This window comes from Caloenas nicobarica, chromosome 1, assembly GCF_036013445.1.
Source record: "Caloenas nicobarica isolate bCalNic1 chromosome 1, bCalNic1.hap1, whole genome shotgun sequence".
Taxonomy (NCBI): domain Eukaryota; kingdom Metazoa; phylum Chordata; class Aves; order Columbiformes; family Columbidae; genus Caloenas; species Caloenas nicobarica.
The window spans coordinates 90,496,622-90,517,496 of record NC_088245.1 but is presented as its reverse complement, the minus strand read 5'-3'; the positions used below and the strand labels follow the sequence as shown (position 1 = coordinate 90,517,496).

At 37.9% G+C, this 20,875-nt stretch overlaps 1 protein-coding gene across 3 annotated transcripts in view; it reads right to left on the bottom strand.

Moving 5' to 3' along the window:
- Positions 1-20,875, bottom strand: part of POU2F1 (POU class 2 homeobox 1) — a 112,360-nt gene that overhangs the window by 69,183 nt on the left and 22,302 nt on the right. Inside the window, exon 1 of one of the 3 annotated variants that reach the window (XM_065637793.1) lies at positions 20,547-20,570. The exons of the other annotated variants lie outside the window; for them this stretch is intronic. The gene's annotated coding sequence lies outside the window, so the exon portion shown is untranslated. Of the gene's footprint in view, positions 1-20,546; positions 20,571-20,875 lie in introns of those variants that run through there. 3 annotated transcript variants of the gene reach the window in all.

Genomic DNA, 20,875 nt, shown 5'->3' with positions numbered 1-20,875 from the left:
TCTTTTTACTCTTTTCTCTCTTCGGAATCGGCTGTTCGGGACCAGGTGCTGCTTCCTGGGAGTGGTTGCTTGGTGTGGATGGAGTTTGTGAGGAATTGCATTGAGTATCTTCTATTTTATATTCTATTTCTATTTTTTATATGTATGTATGTATGTGTGTATATATATATTTACTAGTAGCGTATTAGTACTTTATTTTATTGAACTGTGTTTATCTCAATCCAGCTTTCCCCCTTCCCTTTCGATGCTCTTCCCTATGTGGAAGGTGGGGAGGAAGGCAAGTGAGTGGCTATTGTGGTTGTACTGCTAGCTCGGGTTAAACCACAACAACGTCAATTATCTCATCTACGTAATTTATATGGCTGTGGAAGCAGTTGAAACATTTTATAAACGTGACAGTGAGAAGAACTTCCCTGGCCATATCTCCCACAGGGCCATACCAGCACTAGACCAACCCCACAGTTGGTCAGTTTAGTGAGTCCAAAGAACTGGGTGACAGAAAATTAACCCTTCTGAGAAACAATTTCTGCAACTCAGCTCCCCAAACTGGATGACTATGGGGTCACACAAGTGCAATTGAGCAAATGCTGCTGAGGGTGGACCTGAACAGAATCAATCTAGTTTGGTTTAAATTGTTTAAACCACAGCCTCACAATACATGTAGGTTTTATAACCAAACCAATATAATGACTGTCTACTACTGAAATAGAAAGTCCTCATTTTCTTTCCCTAATCACAACAAGACAGCTCTACCTCTTCCCTCACACTGGCCCTGATGCTCACCTAGCCAGAGGGAGAGACAGCTTGACTTGGCAATCCAGAAGAAAATTAACTTGATAAAAAGCTAACAGAAAATTATTTTTCTATCAAGTTAAATCAGCTATGTATGAAAGTCAAAGACTGAAAACACACAAGGACACGGGCTGAATCACAAAGCAGCGCGAGATGGGCAGAAAATGGTGTGTCCTTCCAGTGGCATGAAACTTTAAAAGGTTTCTGTTATAATTTCAGCATGAGGGTGAAGAGACAGGGTACAGCAATGCGATGGCTTACCTCTGTTAAAAGGAGGCCACACTCCCCACCTGGGTTTCCCACCATTACTGGCTATGTTACACTGGCTTTGTCACTAGTGAGCCCCTTCCAGAAGGATATATAACTTGCCAGAATGGTAGAAGACCTTCCAAGGGAAGCAGAGTAAAGGCAAGATGAGAAGGCTGAGGGTAAGGAGTAAGGGTAGTACCATTTCAGTAACACAGAACTGTTACATTGGCTTGGCTATGCTTGGAACCATAACTTCAGCATATACACTTTTCTTTCAGAAACAGCAGTGTAGTATTATACTGTTAAAGTGCCTAAAAATAATTTTGTAGTCGGACACACATATATAGGACTCACTCAAGTCACCACCACTGCTATTGGTAGCAAATAAAGCATTGGACCACTACAATAAAGCATTGGACTGTGACCACCCAAAAGTCTTGTACTGCAAAACACTTGTGCTCCTTCATGTTTTCAGCTTCCTCCAAAGACAAGGCAATGTGCAAAATCCAACACGTCAAACCATGTCAAGAGAAAGCCACAGAAGACATTGCCACAGTATCAAGACATGTTTTGTTGATACTGACTCAAGACAGCTGAAGTAATGCTCATCTCTTTAAATTACTCGTTAGGTTTTACTGATCAATAGCTAATAAGCATGTTAAAATCGGTTGATATATTGCCCTGACTGCAAAATAACACAAGGCTGAGTTCTAGCAACTCTCTTACCAGCAATGGAGAATGAAAAGGCATCCATTAACTTTTTGGGTTTTTTTCTAGGATGGTTCTACTATCTACCATGATAGAGCCCACCATATTACATACACATTTATTTTGGGTTGAACTAGAATCTTATACAATATTCTAATAGAGGAAATTCACATAAAAATGCTGGCACAGTACTGCTCAACTTCAGAGTTTTCCTTTATCTATCTATTTACATACTATCTACTTCCTCAGATCAAAAGCTTCCAAGAAAACATGATGGATAAATATTATTTTCACATTTTGGTAAAAACTTTTTTCCCCTTGAAAGGACACAAGATAGAAATGTTCTTAAAATACAGGCAGTAGCAATGTAATTCAATGGGCAACAAAACTAGCAAAGGTTATTTTCCGAAGTATTTGTATCTTGCAGCTGTTGAATTTTTAAATTTTTTTAAACCAGATTATGATTAAAGCAAGAGTTTGACCATTTTGATACACCAGAGACTCCACCTACAAAAAAGCTGTTCTGCATGTCCTAATTTCCAGAAAAGCTTAAAATCTGTGTTACCTCAGAACAAGAATCCATGTGGCAGAGAAGCCATCTTTTTGGCAAGCATTTCTTTTGGCAACCATGTCTTCTGAATCAAACTCCCTGCCCCTGCATTTGTTTCTACCCCTGCTCCACTCCCTCAGTTCTACCAGTTTGATCATTTGTACAGCCTCCCAGGAACAGGATTAAAGAACTGACTGACGTTAAAAAGGTAACCATACAGCTCACTACACAAAAGATTTGCCTACCTTAAGGGCACATTAGGTATGCACATGACAGATTAAGGATGAGATTCTCTGATTTATTGAACTTCTCCTGTGATAAGTTTGTTTATAAAGGTCTCTTCTCTGCATTAATTTTCCAATAAGTGATTAGTCATATTCTTTCTGAATTCTTTCCTTGTATGAGAACAGTAACAGAGTTTCTTCTACTTGGCCATCCACTGGGAAATACAAAGAACCTAGTCTCCTTGAGACTTCCCCACTTCTGACAAATGTGACCAACTAGACAGCAAATGGAAAAAATTCTAAGAGATGGGATTAACAATCAGCATAATCAATCTCAACTTTCTTTGGAAACCAGGCTTAAACATCCCCTTGCCCAAAAAATCCTGCCAACCTATAAGGTTTAATAAAGCTCATAGGCTTTTAGTCTAAAATCTAAGTTAGAGCTAGTAAACAGGTTAACAACAAAAAAAAAATATATTCCCAAAGAAAGAAAATATGACCTTTTGTCAATACGTCATCTGTTTCCCTGCCACCTAGAAACTAGGTAAAGGCACGTTTACCCTCCTCTTAAATATTTATTTCTGTTCTCTCCCATTCTATAATACGCTGTGGGTTTACTTCATAGAGTCTCACACTCAACTTGAGGGACAGGCCATTCTCTTAAATCTACCTTATTAGCTTCACAAATGCATGGTACATCAAGGTCAAGGTATAAGGAAAAAATTCCTAGGGCTCAAAGCAGGTACAAAGAATGGAAATGCTTAAAATAAAGACTGAAACAGTATGTGCTCTAGGAAGGCATGACTCAACCACATTCGCACAAAGGAGAAAAGAAAACATTGCACTCCAATTTAATCAAAATCCACTGGACACAACAGCTGACTCCGCAGCCCTGGTGACCTGAGGAGTAATTTTATTAGTTATACGGAAATAACCAGTTTCAAGTTCCAGCTTCCATTCCTCCCTACTTCCCCACCTTGCCCATGAAGAGGAAGAAGTTTACACAAGCAGTATTGTTACAGTTTCCTCCTCAATAAATTCTCTCAAACTGAGTAAGAGAGTTCCCTTCCTTTATTTGGAGCAACACACTTTTCTAAATAGTGCATGCTGAAGTACAAAAATAATCATTTTAATTTTAAAGCAGCACTGGTACTTGGAACTTCTACGCACATCAGACAAGCTCAAAACACATCTGAAAAAACAATATTGGAAGCTTCATCACACGCATTTCCACAAAATTTAGATTTCAGTACAGTTTACATAAATTTAGCAGAAGTGGAGTAGGCAAAGCTGTCTCAGTAATGCATTAAGTTATCTGCTGCACGACACTTTGGTTGTGTTCAATTTTCACCTGAAAAAATACAGCTACCTGTGAAGGCAAACTACAATACATTACACAGTATATTTTATGCACCAGTAAACAGTAGAAAATGTTTCTATCATTTTAATAGCATTTTGCCCATTTTTATACAGCATAATTTCAACTTGTGCCTTATGAGCAAAGAGAGAGCACAAAAGTGATGCTACTTTTGTTTAAGACACAAATAGGTTCTGACTACCTGCAAGTTCTATTAACTTTGCCACTGACTAGTAAAACTGTTGAGCAGCACAAGCATTTAAGCAGCTTACTGTAGGCAAAGCAATACAAACACTGTATAATACACATCTGGTTTGTATTTGGAAGACTGTTTACCATTACGAGTTGATTTTTATATTATGAAGAACTTCAGTTTTAGAGGTATGAATGGCATAAATTACTATCCCAGTCCAGAAAACCTTCATTTCTTAAAAATAAAACAAAAAAGTGAAAACTTAAAGCTCTCTCCTTATTAATACCAGAATACTTCAACACAAAACAATACAATAACTCAGCACAGAATACAACCACATATGCTCATTTTCTCCATGAAACACAAGATAACTGAGCTCTGCAGTCTTCACTGGATTAATTATTTCTCTACCTTCGCCCTGTGCAAACTCCAGCTTCCTTTGAACCAAAGACCTTTATGGTTCAAGTCCCAGGAGATGCTGAGAAGGTGTTCTCAGTGGAGCAAACATTTCCAGAGAAATCACACAATGATTCAAGATAATTCATTTCTTTTTGCCTTTGGGGGAACACTGCAAGTCCCACGTATTTGTTCAAGTCTTTACCTAGCAAGAGCTGAATCCCTTCTAGGCTCTGTCAGGCTCATGCTGATCTTGCAACATCTGGCTGTGTACAGGCACATTGTTCACCTATTTTAATTTTGTGCATCAAGTAATTTTAACCCAATCTTTTAAAGAACACTGGTTTTCAGTCCTTAAAAAAATGAATTTAAGACAACCTTCAAGTAATACTGAGACAATTATACAGAGTTAAAATATAATATTTTGTGCAGCACAGAAACGGTTGATTTGTATTAGACAAAAAAATATACATCTAGAAAGTCAAGGTGAGGTAAAGCTTAAAAGACTGGAGTGGAATGCTGCATTGGCATGTGAACCACTTCTAATATTGACAATCACAAGAGGCATTAACAAATAGGAAAGGCATACCAAGTGGCACAAAAACAATTTTTATAAGTTTGAAATATTAAATCTTTTGTTCAGAAAAATGTGAAAAAAAGTTAAAAAACCACCACACAACCAAAAGGCTGCAGAGGAAGAGAAAGAAATTCATTTAAGAGCAACTCTTCCATTTTGAACAGCCACAAATATTCCAAGCACCTGCATCATAACTGCTCACATAATTAATCCAGCGTAGCGGTCAGACACAGCAATACTAAGACAGCCACAGTTCAGCAGTCTGCAGTTTGGTGTAAGGAAATTTTTCCTGAAGACAGATGCCACCCGGAGGAACAAAACCAGAAAAACAATCGGCTGCCTGACCAGAGGCAAGACAAGGAGAGATGAGAACTGCAAGTCTCTCCCTCTCTCTCTCCTCCCGAGACTCCCAGCCTGCATTCGCAGAACAAACCTGCACAGCCGACAGTGGCAGCAATTTTCCAAAGGAAGACAAAGCAAGCCGCACTCTGGCTATCAGACAAGCAAAAGAAGAAAAACGACTGGCCTCTCAGAAAGGGCTGCAAGAATAAAGCATGTGTGTTTCTACTAAGAGCAAGCACATCAGCAAATCCTACTTTTTGGTCACCTAGGATCCATGAGCATTCAGTGTGCACTAGTAAGCTAGAATACAAGAAGTTTTGCTCACTGTGATTTATTTTTAAGTGGATTGTCAGCACTGATTCTCTGTTTAGGAAACCTATGTTCTCTCAACTGAGAAAATTATGCCTTCTGGGGAAAAGAACCGTTTGGGCCATGGCCGTAACTCCCATGGAAAGCTGAGCATTTAGACTTAACTGATAAGCGGCCACAAACATGACAGCTTCATTTCTTTCCTGCTTTCTTAAATCATACATTAATACACATTGGGAAATGTAGATCAGTCTGGAACAGCAATTAGTTCTGTTAATTAAGGTCTCCAAGTATGGATATGGAAGATATCCACAAGACTTAAATGTAAAATTGCATACTGCAGGACTACTCTCTTCCAGTGCGGGTACTATGCCCAGAAACAGAATCCAGGATCAGGGTGCTGAATCCTAGACAGCAAATACCATGATGCAGCTCTAAAGTGCAAAAGTCATTTACACAACTCTCTAGACCTCACCAAGAATACTGAGAGTTACTTCAACACAATGTTACAATATATGCTCATACATTAGCGACTCAGAAAAAAAAATTGGGAGGATGTTCCCTAAATGTAAACCATGGAGAACAGGCAAGAATAGACACCTCACATCTCTCAAGGTAACAGCTTAGGGCTACATTTTAAGAAGTGTTCCACATTTGAAACCTTGCCTGAGAACATATTTTCCTGAATTCTAACACTAAAAACACACATTCAAAAAATAACACAATAGACTCTTGGTCTGAAAATAAGAGCACAGGCAGGGAGATACATACAGAATGAAGGATCCAGCTTAAATGAGTTCAGAATATGGCATTAGTTCTGTCCTAGCTGGAAAGACTGCTGTGTCATGATAAACAGAGATCCAATCAGAATATAGGTTTCATGACTTTCTTTGCTACTGCTGTTGCTTTTAGCATGAAATTCCAATGGAAGGGTTTAATATTCCTATAAGATGAAAATTCTGATCTATCGAGAAAGAAGAAAAACCAACCAAACAAAAAAACCCCACAAAACTATAATGCTCACTGTTAATAAAATTAATCAACTTCAGGCACAGGAGACCTGGTTTCAGACTTCACCATTTTAACTTATGGGCACGCCATGAGAAAATCCACAAAAGATAATTAAGCACCTGTTTGAGCCTGATGGTACCTTTAACAAGGTAATTCAACAAGAGAGAAGTACTATATCTGAATATCTTTATAGACTTGCCCTTAGTGCCTCAGTTTATTATCTGTAAAAATCCTTCCTGCCTCACAGGATATTGTGAGGAAAGATCATGGGGCTCTCAGATACTGCAGCTGCAGTGACAATGATCTAAACCAGGGACATGTGGCTTGATTCCAGTCCCAGAACAAAGATCAGCTAGAAATAGTTTTGAATGCAAGATAAGTCGTTAGAAATCTCTACATTCAGATGTGCAGCACCAAAAACACAGAAGGGTGGTAAGACCAAGTAGGTTGTAATGAGTGAGAATAACACAGACTGTGTCAGTGAGAACTGATAAAGGAACTAAACATCAAAGATGAAGAATTATAGTCAGTGGACTGTTTTGGTATAGCAATTTTTTGTTTCTGTTGTTGTTTGAGGGTTTTTGTTTGGTTGGTTTGGTTTGTGGATTAGGTTGGAACGGGATTTTTTTTTTTTTTTTGAAGAAACAACTATATGTTTCACTTTCTAACAAAGTATGCGGTCTTCAGAATAGCTCACTGGATTTGGCACAAGTAATCTGAATTGGGATGTCTGATAGTGCATTGCTGTAATTTTTAGAGACCACTAAGATCTGAAAAACATGGACAAGTACTGTTGAGATCAGACAGTCAAGTGACTAGAGACAAAAGAACCCAAAATGACAAGACTAAATCAAGACTAATTTTATCAATTATGTCCAAAAGCTCCAGAACTGGCTGCCACTGTCTCTACCTCAAACAATAAAAAACTGTGGGGAATAAAAAGGAGGAAGGGATGCTACAATGAAACATTTCACCAAGGTCACACAGGGAAGAAAAAAACCAAACAAAACCAAACACACAAAAACCAAAACACACAAAACAACAAAACCCCACACACCACACCACAAACAAAACGATCCCCAAAAACCCACAGCAGAGCTGGAGGCAGAAGCCAGCACACCCACGCCCGGTCAGGGCAATGAACCTGTCTTCATATTCCTGATGACTCTAGAAACAGAAGCACATGGAAAACACAATGATTCTTTTGTTCTAATCCAGGGGATGGTATGCAAAAAAAAAAGGCAAGTCTCCAGCACCACAAGTTATGGTGTGCCAACAACCTGTGTCAAATAGCTGTGTGCTTGCAGCTGTACAAAATAGATCAGATTAGCTTTATCCTTTAATAAAGGCAGATTACAGCCAAAAAGGTCTTGACCATTCTTAAACATGGACAGTTACTGTATGCCCTTCAAAATAAGTGGTTACCAGAAGGTAATTTATTTGTATGTGAAGTCCTGTCTTCTTTTTTCTAATGCCCAGTCAGAACAGACCACACTGTCATGGCAAAACAGACAGGCAGTCCTTTCCTAAACCACTATAGCCTGAAAAATTCACCCACCAAAGAGGACTCTATTGAATGTGGTTGAATGAATTTTGCTACACCAATTTCTACTTAATTTCACATTTTTTTTTGCCCTCAAAAAGAAAAACATTGTCAGTAGACAAAACCACCTCTTCACAAGCTTGATAACAGACTGATTTAACACACAGCAGAATAGTAATAAACTTTGAAAGTTTTACTCAGTGTTCAAAACCCAACATGCAACACCGGATCTTTTTGCAAAAGTTTCCATTTTATGCTGCTGCCTGAAAAAATGCTAAATACAGCAAACAAGTAAGTTAAACATAAAAGGAATAATCTCCATGTTTTAACTTAAAGCAAGCTGGTGAAAAAGGGCCCATTCCAGTGGCAGAGAACTCAGAATGCTTGCTACAGTTCAAAGTGCATGGAGTCTTGCTTATAGTTGTCTGCAAACCAAAGAAAGAACAAAAAGCAGAAAATGGTATTTGTTTTAACTCAAATTTTACATTTTGCGTGATGAGGACAAGAGTAGTTACACAGCTTCAAAGCTCTACTAAGAATCTAATACGAAATATTAGTCCTTTGGCAAGGAGCAAATGATGTAATGGACCGCTTTATCCTGGACCGACCCCAGGAGAAGCTCAATGACTAGAATAACCAGCCTAGCATTTCAGAGCTCTCATAGCAAGCCTTTCCTGAATGACTGAGAGTTCAAAATGAAGACAAACCCAAGGAACTTTTGGTGGCGTCAGTGCGAAAGAAATAAATTCCATTTCACACTACAGAATAGAGTTTCAGATATAGAAAACTCTTTTAATCAAAGTATCAAATATTCAATCTGTAGGGTTCAGTCACATATGGTATCTCAGCACTCAGGAGCATTCAGGATATCACAAACATGCTGAGATCTTGAAAATGTAATGGCAAAGTGACAATCTTCACAAGAGCTGTGCTCAAATTACAAAGCTTGAAAACGAAAACCTTCTTTGGAAAAATCTCTTCTACAGAGTCACAGGAATTTAGATTAAAAAAACTGGCATGGAAGCTAGAGGCATTTGGCAACAGCATAACCATCTGCTGATGGCACCCGTGACCCTCACCACTGGCTCAGCAACAGGGGCTGCCATTTGAACATCTGACCCTTTCCCTCCTCCATCTCAACATTTCCCAACAACTTGAGGGACTGTGTTGTCATGAGGAGGGCCAGATTATCTTGCTGTGTATTCCAGGTATATTTCAGCTGGTTTGAAGACTGGTTGGTGTATCTGCAAGACACATTCAGCACTTTCTGAAGCTAGGGCATGGTTCTCAACTGAAATGTGTTTTTGCAAGTGCCTATGTCGTGGTGTAAAAGAACTCTGCAGACAGCACCACTTCTCTAAAACGTTCAGCTTATTTCAAGAGTAGCAATACAAGTCTTTTCCATTGTGGGGCTCCACCTCAAGACCCTAGATACTATGGTTGAAAATCCGCAGTTCCCATACAAGTAAGGAACATGGTTTCGAGTAATTAAAACTAAGCCTCTTGCTAGGATGGTCTTTCAACATTTATTTCAATAAGTCTTCAAGGGAAGCCAAATCTGTACTTTCTACTATGCATCACTGATCTTTTAACAGAAATTACCAAATAAAACTCAAAATTCAGGCCCTATGTCTGTTTTGTGCAGACATAAGATCAAAAATTCACAGTGGTCCCTTCTGGGTGTACATTATGTTATCTTAAAGAAAAAAGATGAGGAAGAATATAATCTGATGGAATTTAAAACAACTTATCTACAAGATGTTCCTGGGAAAACCATTCTCCCATTAGCGTTGGAAGGAATACTCAGAAGCTGCCACTCCATTTACTGTGTTGTAAAATGTATTTCTATAAAAACTTCCTTTTCATCTTTACAAAAATTCCAAATAGTATTTGATCATATTACTAAATTGCAGGACACAGCCCCACTTATCCCACAAACTCTTACTCTACCTAATGTGGAACCTTTTAGTCCAGTGGTTCACAGACTTGGCAGTGGTGGTATGTGCATTATACTCAGTATACAGCACAGCTCCCAACAAATACATCTCCATGCTAATGATTGGTAGTTAACACTAATCAACAACCGCTGTAAACTACACCCTGGATGTGGCAGCTGCATCTCTTCTCCCACTGCTCTACTTCCAGCAGCTGTTGCAACCATCCTGGCATGGTCAAGACCTGCATTTGCTGCTCAGGACCAGGGTGAAGATCTGCTCCCAGTGTCAGCCAAAGATCACTCTGATCAGTGAACAGAACATCCCGGAAGGCAGATGGGGAGGGAAGATTTGGCTCAGATTTGTGAGGCTGGGGAAGATGACTACAAGTACATCTCCACGATGGAGTATGAGGACTCAGGTTAAATGACAATACGAGAGGCTACATGACAAATGGTGCATGGTAAGGGGAAGACAGAACAAAGGTTCATCTTCCAGACTCAGGCAGCTGTAGCCACTGCCATTAATCACAGCATCCACATCCACCACAAGTAGATGTACTACTGCTACCTACACAGTGTTCTACCAGAACACCTGAAGTTACAGATTCCATGTTAGACAATCCATTCTCGCATAAAATACGGATCATAATAAGCCAATTATATATGGCAAGTTCATTAAATGCCAGCATCACCTCCCTCCTCACACAGCAGGAAGCTAAGTAGGCCAATTACAAGTGGATAGCGAAGCGAGTTTAATTCCTTTGCAGGGAAGGCGGTGTGCAAAACGTTGCTCACATAGAGTGAAGAAAACACTGGTTGATTATATTCAATAACATTTGTTGCAAAATTTCTTATGCAACATGATCAAGGGGGGTAGAAATAAAATTTCAAGTGAAAAGTCAGATTTCAAGGTGGATTTTCCTTGCCTTGTAATTTACAAAATACACTGATAAGAGTCATTGTTATTTCTTTAAGTAGCCTAGTCGACATTTTCTCTGGAATTATTATGATCATAACAGTATACACTCATAAAAGTGTATATTCCAGGACGTGAGATGGTAGAATTAAGAAGCAGTGCCAAAAATAAAAACAGTGGGACATTTTTCTGTTAATCATTACATATTTAACCGTGTTACACAAGCTAATAAGAATACTTCATGTCAGTGAAGATGCAGAACTAAAAGATGAAAGCAAGTACAAATACCAAACAAAATACATATCCTTGAAAATAATTTCTTTGGAAAGAAGTAGAAGTTGGGAGAAATTCCAAATCCCAAAAATACTTGTATGCTTTACAATTTCCAGACAACTTAGGCAGGAATTATGCTATCCCACATCAGTTATTTTAATTTTTCAAGACTCTGCCATTAAAAAAAAAAAAAAAAAAAAAAAACAACCAACAATTCCCCAAAAGATGCCCTTTAAACCATTAGCAAATTTTGTCATGTAAGTACTAAGATGTTTAGTTGCAATTTTGGGTTTAAGATGCAGTGCTTAACACTAGGTTTAGTTTTTTGTGTATGCATGCATACATTTCAGTGCTATTTTTAAACTTCTGTAAGAAGGGCCTGACTAATTTCTTTTTAAAATGTACGCACTACAAGGTTCACATTTTAAACCCACCTAGGTCTGAACCTTAGCTGGTACTTTTCACCAGAACTCTGGAACACATAGCTGTCCAAACCGAAGAAAAATAAATAATCAAGAAGGGTTAAGAGGTTTCTTTTATTTAAATTCTTGTGGCATGCATTTCCTTGTAACTGATTTAGCCCTATTTCCTTGTTTGTTTTTTGAAACAAACAGGAAGAAATTATGGACTTCCCTGAGATAAGTGTAGCTGGGGCACAGAGGCAACATGTTGAGAAGAAAAGAAAACATCTGTATTTCCTTCCCATTCTCTTCCACCTGAAATAAATTCTTTGGCTGCAGTTTGTCTTCTTTTCTGGAAGCATTTACACAGTATCTAATGCTATCCACCACCATGACTACCCCTGGGGCTTTTATGAGGGTGGGAACAATCAGTATAAGAATTACTAGGGACATCAAAGAGACAAAACATTTATTGAAGAGGGAAGAGGAAGACAGAGTGTGAGGTAACGAGGGTCCTACTGTATTTACCTTATGTGCCAAGCATGTGGACAGCAATAAAAACCATGTAGGGAGCAATTTTGGTCAGAGAAAGAACACGGCAGCCTAATGGGAGGCCTTTGTTCTTCAAAAGGGTCTCCTTTTCCCCTTTTGTGCTTCACTTAATTCATGGCATCTGAGCTGCTCTTGAACTTGACAGACAGAGAGAAGGAGGGGGAAGAGATGGAGAAATGGGGAGACAGAGACACAAAAAGAAAAAAGAAAAAAAGGACTTCAAAGAGTTTTCCTTTGAAAATTCAGTTGTGCTGTATGCATTGCTCAAGGTTTTAGATTCAAAAAAAGACAGAAAACATTTCATATAATTTCATCATAGGGATAAATTGTCCAATGCTCTTAAGAAAGCTAGAAGAAAGGAACAGAACAAAATTTTTTTAAAAATAAATCTACCTGAGCTAAGGAATATAAATAAAATAGAATTACTCCCCTGGGTGATTTTTATTTATTTTCATGTTAAATCTTATTCTCAATGGATCCCAATACATTTATCAAAATCTTATCAAAAACATCTGGTTTCCAGTAGTCACCTGAAAGGCATACATTTTCCATATAGCCCCATCAGAATTCCCAGCACAGCGATTCCAGAAGAGCCAGCGCCATCTGGGGGGCCAGCTCACAGCTGAACAAACACCCACCGCATCTCTCAAGCCCAGTGTAAGGCTGCTCTCTGCAAACTGCTCCACATCCACAGTTTTCTGAAAAATTCTTTATCATTACTTCAGGAAGAACCAACACATATTAATTCTTCAAAAGACAAAGTGGCTTGAGCTTGGTTATCTGAAGAAAAAACATTAGGGTGTATCTGACACAGGCTTCCAAGTTCAGTCCTCTCCTCTTTGAATTGCTTGAGCGTGCTCTGATAGCTCACTAACGGCAGCTAATATTAGCTCTCGTAATATATTCGGCTTTTCACCTTCTTTAAATATCCATGCCATAGGCAATATTTATATGAAATAATTCATAGCTGCAGACTGCACTTTTCTCAAGCATTGTTTTTTTGTCCGCTAGACCACCTCCTCCCCTCAATACTGGGCATCAACGACATCCACATAATTCATATATTCCTTTGTGGATTTTTATCTAATATGTATATACTGGAACTGTTTGCAAATAGTATTTGTAATAAAACATGACATTGCAAAATGTAGAGAGATTTATGTGTTGATATCATAATAATTTATTAATAGTTGGTTTAAGTTAATTCAATAACACATTTTTAACTCATAAGGATCTTAAATTGTCCCTTATCGACAATTAACCCATCTCCTTCCTGATTTACATATTCTGACAACATAAGCATCTACCTATAGCACACTATTTCCAGAGTGCAGAAAGTAACAGTAAACCCATAATGTAACTTTCCTACTTGATAACACTCTTTTCACTACTTGACTATTCTAATTCAAGAACAGATCTTTTGTGCATCTGAACAAAAAAATCAACATTTTAAAATTCATTCCATAACTTAAAATACTTCTTCCTTTCTCAATTAGGACTATAAAGTACACCCATTTTAAGGATATGTATTTTAATGAGCCTGCAAAAGGTTAATTTAATTTAAAAGTCCAAAGGCATAATTAGACTATGAAAATCATACAAAAATTCATGTTTACAAACTGACAAGCAAATAAGTCTCCAGCTGACTGTCAATGTAGGCATTAACAGCAGAGGTTGGCTGCCATTGTGCTTTATAGAGAGGTTTCTGTCTCACATTGTCAGCATATTTATAACCTATTATGGTACCTGCAAGGTAACCTGGGAAAAAACATGAAATAGAAATGGTAGAAATTATTCTTTATCACAAGCTTGTTTTCCATGATTAAAAATTATGTTTTCTGAAATAATTATGGTGGTTTGGTTTTTTTTTGAACGGGGAAATTCCACTGGAGAGAACTGCAGAATCCATACCTATTATTATACATCAACTTTACAAGCCAGACTGAATGTATTTCAGATTATAGATACTGAGTAGAAGAAAAAAGCTGGAAGAGCTTACAAAGCAATTTAAGTAATTGCAGATAAAAATTCAATCTGTTTTGTGCACCAAGAGTGTCTTTGAGTATTAATTAAATTTATAAAACACTTTGAATACTGACAGTGTTACAGCCATATAAAGCAGACAGCACTGGAACACTTCTGATGTACTAATTATAGAAATGTAAAATATTTGAGACCATTACTAACGTAACTTTGGGTAAGAGCGGAAAACTTGAATCCAAAGAATGTGCTGCCTTCTCTTGGAACTTGTTTGTCCCCACACTTGTTTCTTTGTAAGAGGACGTTTACCTTTGCCACCCCAAAAATCTCACACATACCTGAAGAGAACTGCAGTCACAAGTATCTGGTGATGCTGGACAGCATTAAGCTCCTACAGCTGGCAAAGCAAATAAGTTAATGACTACAAAGACATCTGGCTGTTTCTGAGAATTCTCATATATTTAAAAAAAAAACCCCACACACAAACACATTAAAATTACTTTCATTCTGCCCAGAATTAAACCCAGAGTTTCGATCATCTTAAATATGCCATTCTGTGAACACTGGCTCGTCTGCTAAGTTTTCATATAATTATGTTCAGCTGAAACATTTCTTATGTTCAGGACATTTTAAAGGATGGATTTATTTATATTAACTCTTTAATGCATGTAACATGATTCCATCTTACTGTTGTCTTCTCAGAGCATTCCTAGGATCCCTCTCCTCCCCGGCTCAGTTTCACAGAACTTGCAGAAAAAATTCTATGTACATCTGCCTTTCTGTCAAATTGTTCGAAATCAACCAGAACATTTGAAAGCTAACCAGGGAAGTAGAAACAAAGACACATCACTACCTACAAAACAAAATTAAAAATTAATTATTTCCTTCAATAAGAGATTCAGTTTGCATAAAACCTTTCTTCTGGTTTAAGCCAAATACTTCCAACAACCAACTTCTAACAATTATCAGCCAAAAGAAAGATGAAAAATTAGCTTTACAGAGCAGAACATTTCAAGTATATGATACAAAATACCAAATACTAGACAACCAATACCTATCATGATGCTATTGACTTACAGATTCAAACTATTCCTTCAGTAAACTGGTCCTGAACCATTTTATCACATGCATACTGGAAAACAAGGTGTTAAGCATGGCTTCTGAAAAAAAGACACTTCTAGAGTCCAGCTATCACTTAATATTTGAGGCAACAAGCAAAGTATAGTCATATACCACACTTGAACCAGACATCAAGAAATAGTTTATAAAGGAACCCAAATAAAATATACTGCATTAATTCAGCATACAGATCACAAAAGAGAAGTCATTGAACATGACACTGACTAGAGGCAGTAGTTGTATTATTTTAAAGTTTAAAAGAAATCTCATCTGTTTATTTTGTTAGTGCAGCTTCCAGGCATATGCTCACTTAGCTTTCAGACAGGGAATATGTATATTGTATAAATAGCTTTCATACAGTCTCCCTTCTGTGATGTGGACGGCAGTCACCTGTCTACTTAGGGGCTTTCTATTCTACAAGTCACTACGTAGATTACATATTCTATCTTAACTTACATCCCTTAATTGTGCATGTCCACTGGGAATACTTCAGAGAATGTCTCCAGAAATACTGCAACGCTACCAAAACCAGGTAATTGCTCAGATTTTTTTACTTCAGTTTAAGATACATCAGATTTCAGGGCTACACTAGACCTACGGCAAGAAGTAAAAAAACCCTACTAATACTACTCATAATCATAACAATCATCATCATCATCCCTCCACATTCTCATCCTCTTTTTACTTTTCTGATATTCTTTCCTAATCAAACCACAGCCCCCAAAAGGTAAACGAGTATGAACTCTAGGCTTCCTAGTGGTGTCTGCACAAAACACAAAACTACAAAATCAAACCAGAACTGGAAGCAATCAGGCAAAACATTTCTTCATTCCAAAGACACTTTACTAATATTAGATTGCTTCTTCAGGGAGAACCTCAAGCAGACCAGAAACAGCAGTTATGAACTGAAGTAAATAACAGGTTACTAGTCAAAGTTCTTCATGTTCCATCCTCTCCTGATGTCTGTACACTTGACATTACCATTGTGCTTGCCTAGCAAGTGGCAGCAAGAATCAATCCAGCAGAAGCTTGGTGGTGGGCAAGTGGCAGCACATATAAAAGGAATATTGGACGGGCACAGAAACATGAGATCCTCCCTGTTCAGCAGCAACCCACACTTGTGTCTGTTTAAAACAAACAAAACCACAGAACTAAGGGCATCATACTGGTACCACAGCTCCCCAAAACAGATAAGGCTGCACAGAGATGAGATGAAGGTACAAGATTTCCCCAAAGAGCAAATGCTCCCACTGCTTTCCTCTGTCAGTCATGTGGCATCAGTAAAATTGGTTCCCCTAGCTGATATGGAGGAAAATTGACCCTGAAAAAAAAGCATAGATTTCCACTCAATCAGCAAATTAAACCATCTATATTTTAATTGTTCAATTACAAAACAGAACGCTCAGGGAGGAAAGGTGTAAAAACTAACAGTCAAAGACAAGGGGATAGAAACCCCTCAACTTGGCTGGTACAAGACCCTGTAACATGACAAATTTTATCACTGCTTACCTTTAGTACCCCTAGATATTTATATACATACCTCTGTCAAACTGAGTTTTATCTGATAGATGGTATATATGCATGACTTTTCCTCTCACTCCCACTATACGTGTATAAAACACTATGTTACATGGAGGCAGATTCGGGGGGTTTAATCTGCCCTTTTCTGCAGTTAAACAGAAGCATATTTACACCTGCTCTACCTGCTTCCATTCTCTGGCACTTTGTTAATTGGCAAGTCCTGAACGATCATGAGATTCTGCGGCAATATTAAGCCAGTTCAGTTATTTCTTCTTCCAATATTTGTCAGTTTCAAAGTCAATATAAAAATAGTGTGGTCAAGCAAGTTGTCAGTGGCTGTTGCCATCTTTGCAACTTCTTCCATAAGGTAAGAACATCTGAAAGAAGGAAACGCTGCCTAGGCACCTCAGACTTTCTTATATGCATATTCTTATCCAGAGATAGATTTACTACTGACACTAAGGAAGTAGAAGTACACAGGGCAGTTGCTTTATCAGTTCTCCTTAAGGCAACAGTGCCATCCACCTCCTGTTTTGTGAGCTATGAGCCCTCCCTTTTTTTTTTTTCTTTCCCCCACCCTCCCATCCTTCTCTCACAGCAGCTGCTGCTCTTGGAAAAAGAGAAGCTATTGTTTCAATGATAGAGATACACTACTGCTTACACAAACATAGGATTAGATAGCACTTCTGTACCCCAAATAAGGTAAGGTTTGGTCCCTATAGAGTACAACTTGTTGTGTAGTCTCAAACTCTGCCGAGGAATTCATGTAAGCTTCCCAAATCTGGTAAGGCAGAAAAACAAGGAACCATGTCCTTATCCGAAGGAGTCAGATGAAGCTTATGAAAACAGTAGCCTTGAGACCTATGGCTTCCGAGTAATCCAAAAGCTTCAGTTAAATGGTGCTATAAAAACTATATATTGTTTTACCGCATCTTGATAACAACACGTTCTATTTTTTTGTACTGGAAGAACACTATCTCGCTGAAACCTCCTTTAAAGTTACCAGAAGCGTCTACTTCTTGTATTGGCACGACACAACTTCCATGGCAACTAAAAACACCCTTCATGCTTATTTCAGAGAAGCTCGGAGACTCATAAAGGAAACTAGAGTAGAGGGAACAACCTCCCTCATGACAAAGCTTTGTGCATCATGCACAAATGGGTATTTAAACAAAGACTGACTCATATCCTCTCAATTTATTCAATCTTATTTTACTATACTGAAATGGCAATAGCAAACATCTGACATCACGTTCATTTTAATGGCAACTGATTAAGATATCACAGATACATGATTATTGCTTCACAAAAGCAGCAGCTCATACCAGGCAGTTTACAAGTACCACCTAGGAAGAATGTTCCTTAAGTCCTTCTGACAATTGTTTACCGTTTGCAATGCACTATTGGTGACTCCTCACTTAGCTGTCACCCTGTATTAGTAACTGATTTCGGTTAATAACGAAGGATGCTTTTAAGAGCATTCACTGTTAATTCAGTCAGAAAAGCATTCTGCTACAATAGCTTTTTTTATCTGTATGGCATTTCTTTTTCAAGAATCTGACATAACAGAGCCAAAGCTTTCTTGGTAGCCATACTTTTCTAGTCTTACTAATTCTTATTTTTGGGAATTCAAAACAACAAGATTCCTGTCATCTGTGCTAGATCACTACATCTGCAATCTTGAAGTGCTGGTGAGCTCTAAAATATCCAAGAGAACTATTCAAAGCTAGCCGAATAGCACAATGCAGGTATTTGAAAGCAGAGAGAAGACTCAAGTCTGAACAGACAGTGCAGTAAAAGCGAACGGCTGCAAAGGGTTATTGCAGCTCGAATAATGCTCTGTGAAAACTGCAAATAGAATATTGAATAATACAAACCAGACTGTGGATTCAGGAAAAAAAAAATCCGAATCTAAAAATTAAATTCCAAGACGCTACTTCTTGGGCAGGAAAAGTAAAGGAATATAACTTTGTGTACCCCATTGGAAGTATCTTTTATCAGTGGGACAACAATAGGGATTACTCAAGGAATATTTAATTGCAGTATTATGGAGAGAAAGGAAAAATTAATTACTGTACATGTATTCAGTATATTTTATACTATGGAGAGAAAGGAAAAATTAATTACTGTACATGTATTCAGTATATTTTATCTAATTATCACAAAATATAACCCAAACATTAAAACCTTAAGCACCCAACAAGGCATGGAAGTTTCTCATTATCTGGGATTTTGGGGTGTTTTGACTGGTGGTGGTTTGGTCTTGTCATTGTTGTTGTATAGGGTTTTCTGTGTGTGTGTCTTTTTTTTCCTTTTTTATTTTTAAATACTTTAAAGAACTGAAAGCAAATCAAAACCCTACAGCTTGAGAAACTGAGGAACACATAAACTAGGAAACTTAAAGATACCATTTGGATCCAGTATAAACCAGTGAAAATCTCTGAAGTCCTGAACTGAGACCTCTGAATTTACTCACGCTGACATTTTTAAAAGCAGCATCCTAATATTTTACTTCGTAATCAACCCTTATTTTAAGGATGCTACTTCATTTTATGTTTTGCTTTGTTACAGAAGGTAGTACCTCAAAAGTTTCCCTTGCTCTGTCAAACACACCAATTTGTTGCCAAAACAATATTGCAAACCATTTATTTAAATATGCACTCTGTATCTTATTTCTTTAGTCCCCAGCTAAGAGCGTGGTATTTATTCCATTGAACTGGTTCTCTTATTTGCTATCTTCACAATACCCAAAACCTTAAATGGCAAATACGTTATGTATAAGAAATACCTTTAGATGAATATGCACAAGGAAGACATGTGCAATCTTAATGTAGGGAAGAAACCGCAACACCTCAGGGTGGAATTTTGTTCAAGGGAAAAGGGCAGAATCTGCTAATACTTATGAAACAAACCCCCTCAAGCAACCTCAATTCACACAAAAGAATCCCTCACCAACAATAAAATTAAAATTTGGTGATGATGTCTAGACGCGAAGAGTTGCAATGTTCCTGCAACAGGCAGCGTCTCTTTGTTGCTGGCTCCAAGATCAAAGCTCAGAGAGACCTGGAAGCCTCTGACTTGGAAAGCAGAAAGACAACGGCTTTTAGCAAATTTCTGCAAGCACACCAAACTTCTGATTTGGAAAAGCTAACATCCAGCCTCTTTTCAAGGCTAGTACTGTTGTACAGTGCTACAAAGGAATCTTTATCCCTATTCACCCCCCATACCAGCTTTTATTCTTTCATTCACATAGATCTTCAAGTTTCACCAGACTCCCAATGAAAAGATATGCTGGTCTCCAAGATCTACATGCAAAAATAAGTTTTTAACTATGAATTAAGTATAAGAGCATCACCAGGCCCTCTGTTACTGCCACAATGACATTAAACTAATTTGAAATATTACAGCTAAAAATACATTCTCCTTTCTGGTGAAGAGAAACTGTGTACTAATATTGTCACTGGATTAGACCCATTCATTTCATAGTGGTGAAGGAAGCCAAAGCTGTCTTTAAGTTTTATAATGACAAATTCCCCATTTTGAAATTAAACAAAGTAATTGGAACTATGGCTACTGCATAAAAGGACAATTCTTTACCTTGTGATATAACTTCCTCTGAGTTGCTGTTAAACAGCACATTAAATATTTGCTGTAGAAGGGCATGCAGTCTTTCCATAGAGCAGCTGACGCTCCGCCAAATAGAAGAAGAATTCAGAAAGAGTACTCATTTCTTCTCCTTTGCACATGAGGATTGCTGATTATGGGAGCCTTGAGAGAGAACAGAAGGCACCAAGAGCTGGGTTCTCAGAAGGAAGGTTGGGAAGTGCCATATCATTTCTCAGTATTTGTCCATTCAGTTTTACGCTGAATTAAAGCACGTTAATACTGATAAGACGCCTCTAACAAGCAGAGTGCATTCTTCCAGC